A 7,517-nucleotide genomic window follows, 5' to 3' on the forward strand; every position below is an offset into this window, starting at 1 on the left:
GTAGTGGAGGCCGCTAGTGTCGAGCTCCAGGGAGGTGAGCGTCGGGCACCGGAGAAGGAAGGGCCGCCCAAAACTGTCGTCGGGATCCGCCTTCTCCACCATCTTGCGTTTGAGGTTTACCAGGACAAGGTTCGTGAGCGTCGGAGCAGCGTGAAGCATGACCTGGAGATACCCCTCAGAGACAATGCAGTCGCGCAGTTGCAGATCGGTCAGGCGCGGGAGAGCCAGGACCGCGGACCGCGCCGGCCACGCCGACGGCGGGTCGAGCTTGCAGTGGGTGAGTAGTACACGTAGGATTAGAAAAAAGAGTAAGTATGAGTCCTAGTAGTATTAGGATTCCTAGTCCTAATCTATTTTCATAGTCCCTTATGGACATGTATAAAAAGCACCCCAGGGATGCTCCTTGTAACCAAGAAAAGAAGAAAAGCAATAAAGCAAAGCAAGGCACGACAGGAGCCTTTGGCAATACATCGATTCGTTTGTGTTCACAGAGTTCCGCCGAGTTGTTCCGTCGATATCGTCTCGATCCTGGTGGCGCCACCGGCACGTACGTCTACGGTTAGACTACAGGTGCACGTAGTGCTAGCAAGTTACAAAATCAGTTAAGCTACTAGCTTGTTTGTTTCTTCAGCTAGCTTTACGCACGCAAGTATTCTATCCTGATGATTTGATCTAGCGTTCAAAAGCCAACAGCCTGAACGTGAGCCTCTTGAAGCGTGTGCCGGGGCTTAGCGGGCCGCCGCGGTGTCCGCGGAAGACGGCGAGCGCGGTCTCGGCGGCGCTTAAGAACGCGTCGAACATGGCGTCGGAGAGTGGACGTTGGCGCGCTGTCACCTGCGTCCATCGACGCGAGGCAGGAGATTATATGGGACGGGGTCATGGGATCGACGCACGAGCCAGGTCGTGGAATAGGGTTTGGTTTTGGAAACGGATACGCACGCGGCGGGCCGATGGCAATTGGATTCGGTTTGGATTCTTTCTGCTTGTTAGGTCATCTCCAGCCGTTGACCCCTCCAGGACGCATAAAAATCGTCTCCTAGAGACGAGCCGGCGATACAATCGGCGCTGGGGTGATTTTACGTCCAGTCGTCGCCCCCAGCTCGCTCTTAGGCGTTGAAATTGGCCCACTTTGCAGCCCAATTTCGACGAATAAAAGGCCCATATGGGCGAGAATAGGCCCATATTCGGCGTGGTTTCGCCGTGTCTCGGCGTTCAATTATTAATATAATTATTTCTTATCACATATTTCATCACAGAAAAATCAAATACTTCAACAAAATAGTACAACAACAAATAGTTCAATACAAATTATATAGTTCAACAAATAAAAACTCGTATTTCATCACACGGCGTCCCCCTTGAGCCTTCATAGGTGCTCAAATCAGATCTTTCTGCAGTTGATGATGCACCTGTGGGTCTCGGATCTCCTGACGCATACTGAGATAGGCAGTCCAAGTTGCCGGTAGCTGGTGATCAACTTCGGTTAGAGGACCCTGCCTCTAGTATGGTTCAGTGTCAAACACTGAGTCTTCTTACTCGCTCTCGATGATCATGTTGTGCAAGATGACACAACAAATCATAATCTCCCATATTTGATCTTTGGACCAGGTCTGAGCGGGGTACCGAACAACAGCAAATCGAGATTGGAGCACACCAAATGCCCGCTCGACATCCTTCCTGCAAGCCTCCTGAAGCTTCGCAAACCAGGCGTTCTTGCCTCCTGCCACAGGGTTTGAGATCGTCTTCACAAATGTCGACCATTTCGGATAGATGCCGTCAGCTAGATAGTACCCCTTATTGTATTGGTGCCCATTGATCTCGAAGTTCACCGGAGGAGAATGGCCCTCAACGTGCTTGGCAAAAACAGGAGAGCACTGCAGCACGTTGATGTCATTGTGAGTTCCTGGCATACCAAAGAAGGAGTGCCAAATTCAGAGGTCCTGTGTGGCTACCGCCTCAAGCACCACACTGCAACCGCCTTTGGCGCCTTTGTACATCCCCTGCCAACCAAATGGGTAATTCTTCCATTTCCAATGCATGCAGTCGATGCTTCCAAGCATCCCAGGAAATCCTCTTGCTGCATTCTGGGCTAGGATCCGAGCAGTGTCTTCCGCATTGGGTGTTCTCAAGTATTGTGGCCCAAATACTGCCACCACTGCCCGACAGAACTTGTAGAAACACTCTATGCTGGTGGACTCGGTCATGCGCCCATAGTCGTCGAGTGAATCACTGGGAGCTCCATATGCAAGCATCATCATCGCTGTCGTGCACTTCTGGATGGAGGTGAATCCAAGAGCGTCAGTGCAATCCATCTTGCACTTGAAGTAGTTGTCGAACTCCCGGATGGAATTCACAATCTTGAGGAAGAGCTTTCGGCTCATCCGATAACGGCGCCGAAATGTTCTCTCGCCATGAAGTGGAGCATCGGCGAAGTAGTCGGAGTAGAGCATGCAGTAGCCTTGGAGACGATGCCGGTTCTTTGCTTTCATCCGCCCCGGCGCCGAGCCACCTCGCCGCGGCTTTTCATTGCTCGCCAGCAGCTGGGCGAGGGCGGCGAGCACCATGAGATGCTCTTCTTCCTGGACGTCGGCCGCGGCTTCCTCCTCTAGCAGCGCGGCGAGCTCTTCCTCCTCATCCGAGTCCATCGCCGAGGCAGGCAAAACGCCGAACACCTTGCGCTCGGTGGGCGTGTACCCGCTGTTAAACCGCGCCTCCGCGGCCGGAAACAGCGGCCGGAAACGGCGGCCGGAAACGCCCAGCTGCTGTGGGAGGGGCTGCCGCGGCGAAGTGCTGCTATTTTCCGGCGGGGAATGGCTATCTAACGGAGTAGGGCGGCGGCCGTCGCCGGGATATAGCTAGTGGTGGCCGAGGGCGCCGGGGGTGCGAGGCGAGTCGGGGGAAGAAAACCTTGACTTTTCCTCTGTCGGTGTGGGCCAGGCATGCTTTTCCCTAGCGTCGGAGCCCTCAACTGCTCCCCAGCGCGCCGGGTTCGGCCTGTGATCGTCGGACGGAAAAAAGGTCTGAACCGGCGATTTTCGGCGTCCTGGGAGCGCAACTGGGCCGTTTTTTCAGCGTCGGCGCCGAAAAAGTGGCCTGGGGGGGCTTTGTTGGGGGCGCGGCTGGAGATGCCCTTAGTGTTACTCTTCTTATACTGCCGTTACTTACTACTATGGGATCTGAGAAGACGCAGAATGCATGCGTGTGGTGTGCTGATGGATCCCCATGTTTCTGCAATAAACGAGGTACGTATTTTGTATTCGTGGACGAAGTCTCGGATAAATGAAATCTTCACCCTTGGAAATCAAATCATGAACTATTTAATCCCTGTTGACTTTTGCTCCAAGCTCGTTTGCTCGCTTGTGATGATGTCATGGCACCAGGTGAAAACCATCTCCTGAAATCTAAAAAGTGTGTGCGCGCTTGTTGGAGAGGATGAGCGGCCGCTCGGTCACTCGCATGCATGTATGCATATATTTGTCTGGTAGTGCATGTGATTACTGACATTAAATGCGCTCAGACTTGTAACCTGTGAAGAACAAAACAGATCCATGTATATTTGTTTCGGGTTTTTAAATTTTTAAAAAGCCATATCTTTCAAACTATGTATCGGAATTCAGATCCGTCTTCATCGTTGGATTCCTCATGACGAAATCTTTGAAAGTAGATCCTGCATGGGTATGTTTCGTTGAAATTTTTTTATGCCAACTTTCATGCTATATGGTGCAACTTTAGTACTGCATTGTGCAACTTTAGTATTACATTATGCAACTTTTTCAAAAACCAATTTTTGGATCTGCGTGATTCAACTTCCATAAGATTGTAGTCTAGCAACCATGAAAACTTTGATGTGCAATTAGTCTACTGTCCCGACCAACTACCTACTAGTCGTTGTGCAACTCTCCTCCCTATTCGTGGATGCGTAGTTTTTCACTGTTGGCACACCCTACCCTCACCTCTGCAAGCGATATGTGCAACTTAATCTAATGTTCAAGCCAACTGCCTTTTAGTCAATGTGCAACTCCTTCCCCTCCCTATTTGTGGACATGTATTTTCAGTTGGCGCACTACAAGAAATATGTCAACTTGTGACCCTCACTATTGGCCGCTGAAAGGTTATAGTTTTTCATTTGCGAGCTTTTTGTGACAAAAAACAGAATGTCAAAAGCTGGCGGTCGTAAACTGAAATTAACGACCTTCTCTTAGAAAGTCGTTGAACCCATGACCTTTTGTTCTGGTCACTAGCTGTCTGCCCAGGCCACGTCGGATCCGACGTGGCAATCTGACGTGGCAAAATTGCGACCAATTGAAAGGTTAAAAATTAGAATCGACCCGGTCAAATTGGGTGTTTATATGGGCCGAGCCCATTAATTCAGCCCATTTGTTGTTTTTTTCTTTCAATTTTTGTTAGCTTCATGGGCCAAGCTCAACATCGCAGCCTTTTTATTTTTGGGCCATGGCCATTTTGGCTGAGCAGTTCAAGTATTTCTTTTTTAAAAGATGGGTCCCAATTGTCAGGTTCTTCTAGTAAGTGGGTCCCAAGTGTCAAGGTCATTTTTTTTAAATTTCAATTTGCTAGTAAATAAATCACCAACATTCAAATGGGAACAGATAGAGAACACACGTAGTACTTCACATAACAACCAGAATCAGTTTGATACATTATGCAACAAAGATACAATAGCAGAATCATTGTGTTACATCATCATATAACACATATACAATGGCAATTACAGTCTAGATACTCCAGGTCTCTTCAACTTCGCATTCCCCAGATTCCCAGCTTCCAAATCTGCAGCACAAAATCAACGCCAAGTTAATAGACCAAACTTGGTGTTACAACAGATGAATGATAACACAAATTGAGCTTGCTAGTACCATGCTTTTTGTTCTCCAACTAGTTAAAATGAGATACCCATTCATACAAGAAAACAGAGACACAATATGAATACACAACAGGATTGACAAGTACACAGCAGGATTCAATAATTTTTTAGGATCGCAAGACACCAGTATAAGCTAGAATTGACAAGTACACAGCAGGATTCAATTCATCTTGCCCATATACAACAACCAATAGACATCTAACATTTCAGCATGCACATACAATTATTTACTTATTTTTGAGCAAAACCGCCCACTGCCAAACAGAATATCCTTTCATTTGATAAATAAAAATAGCAGGTCAAAGAAAGGCAAGCGTATAACAGACACATTACAGATGAGCAAGATACTAGAGGTCAGCACACAAGTCATATCATATATTCTGTTAATCTTTAACACATCATACAGAATTATGAGCTTGACAGTCGTCAGTCTAACCATATCACGCAAGCAACATCATACAAACTAAGTAGCAGTACTATATATGATGCAGCATACGGACAGAATTTCTACCTTGTTATCATCAGGGAGCAACAGGGGGTGGGGGAAGATTTCGACCGGCTCCGTGTCAACTGCCATCACCATAAACTCAAGAGTCTTGGTAGCTAGGGAAAACAAAAAACAAAGATTAAAAATCATAGGAACTGAAATTAGCAGGACCGACTAAAGCGCGCAGCTAGGGACTGGTCACCTTCAAGGTAGAACAATGAATTAACTACTTTTAGTCAAAGACGTAAGCATGCACATACATACATACATACATATGAATTGAACCAGAATCCATATATATCTCTGCACTTAATTGCAGGTTCTATCCAACTTGCACTTGGAAAGAGTACAGCCTGGTTTACTAGTAGTCAAACAAAAGATTCAGGTTCTGGGCTTGGTGCATGAATCCTACTGTCATAGACAGACAGAGAGGAAAGAGTTGAGAAGGAGAAATAATTCATTCATCTTTATTTTTCCGGTAGCAGGAGGTACAGCTTGGCTACAGTTTTAGAAAGGACTCTTGAGTTTGCTCGAACCAAAAAGAAAAAAAAAGTGATGCATATTTCTTCATAGATACAAGAAACTGAAGATCCAACTAGATTCAGTCGAAGTTTCAGCAAGCTGCACATACGTACAATTATTTGACTTGTTTGCGATGAGCAAATTAAAGTTGGCCCCTGCCAAACAAAATGTGATTTCAGGAAGCCAAAGAAAGGCAGGCGTACAACATATGACAAGTAAATAAATTTTCATAACAAGCTAAACCTGAAGGATAAAGCCTAAGATTTCACCCACCCCAAACTTCAGTATTTGGTGGTACAATGAAAGAGCAGTTCAGCCAAATATATTTCTGCTCTATGATTTTGGTTTCAGCTATTTACTAATGAAACAAAATAATAAGTATTAACCATTCCAAACAAGCACCTCACTGACATAAGTGTTGCCACCAATTCAACTTACTTCACACCGAGATCGATGTGCTCTGGATACCGAAGCCAAAGCATCCGGTGTCGTTGAAGTTCCTCCTGAGTAGCTCATACTCCTTCACCTTCAGGCCACTCTTCAGTAGCTGCATCGCCTTCTCAACCCTGATAGTCATGTAGCACGCAATCTTCTCATTATGCCTGATACTGAACGACCTGACAGCGTACCTCGCCGCAATAGCACAATATCGTTCCTATTAGGACCACCAATATTGACCACAATTGACATGTCCACCAGGACCAAGTCGGATTTAAGACACTCACCCTTGGAGAACACTGGTGACTGTCCGCTCAACTGCTCCAGCACCTATCAAATTAACAATAATGCAGTTAACCTCCATCAATGATTTGCAGTTAACCGGTATTTTCCTGAGACCAGGAATGTAGAGAAATCACTTAGACTACTCGGTGTCACTAAGACAATAGACTAAGGTCAATCTACAACTAGAAAAATGGGGCGGAAACGATTGACCACGACGAAACAACAGTTATTACATGGTAGCAGCATCAGCATCAGAAGCCGATGCATGTCATACTAGCAATCTACACAGGACACCCCAGATAGAATAGGCCAGTGTCGATTTCGGCCAGATACAAGTGTACAAACAAGAGCGCTGGATTACTATGAGCGAACAGGGACAAGCAGGCTACTAACAACCAAAACAATATACTCCAAGTGCAAATAGTAGTAATTTGGTGCTACCCTATTCACATTCTTCCGACGATGCCGAGGAAATGGGCTCAGAGAATCCCACATCGGCCTTGTATGCACTAATTAACGAGACATACAAGGCATCCATCGGTCCATTAGTAATCTAACTCAGTTTTCACTGCACGATTTGGGCCCTCTGGTGCAAAGCAAAAAAGACAAAAACAAATTACACGGTCAGTGTCTAGGTGAGAAAGACATCATTGACTGATGGACAAGGTCAAACCAAGTTGCAGTAATAAGGATAGTAGTGGCAGATGCATAAAAGAATTAGTAAAAGCAGGTATCAGGTGTCATTTGTGCAATGGAGGCCATTTGTGCAAGAAGTGCATGCACCAAAGAAATGCATGTATTTGTCAGCAAAGAAGAAGCTAGGTACATGAGTTTGGTTGTTACAACAAGAGGATAAACCACAAAAGAACCTCTGTTTTGATCCAAACTAGATGAATTCAAGGC

At 46.3% G+C, this 7,517-nt stretch overlaps 1 long non-coding RNA gene across 1 annotated transcript; it reads right to left on the reverse strand.

The window, feature by feature from the left end:
• Nucleotides 1-4,701: 4,701 nt before the first annotated feature.
• On the reverse strand, nt 4,702-6,502 carry LOC125540982. The gene is made up of 3 exons (XR_007297416.1): nt 6,330-6,502; nt 5,394-5,485; nt 4,702-4,788 (listed from the first exon to the last, which is right to left on the reverse strand). It is a non-coding gene; the product is annotated as an uncharacterized LOC125540982 (long non-coding RNA).
• Nucleotides 6,503-7,517: the final 1,015 nt, after the last annotated feature.

Source organism: Triticum urartu, chromosome 2 (assembly GCF_003073215.2).
Source record: "Triticum urartu cultivar G1812 chromosome 2, Tu2.1, whole genome shotgun sequence".
Lineage (NCBI taxonomy): Eukaryota > Viridiplantae > Streptophyta > Magnoliopsida > Poales > Poaceae > Triticum > Triticum urartu.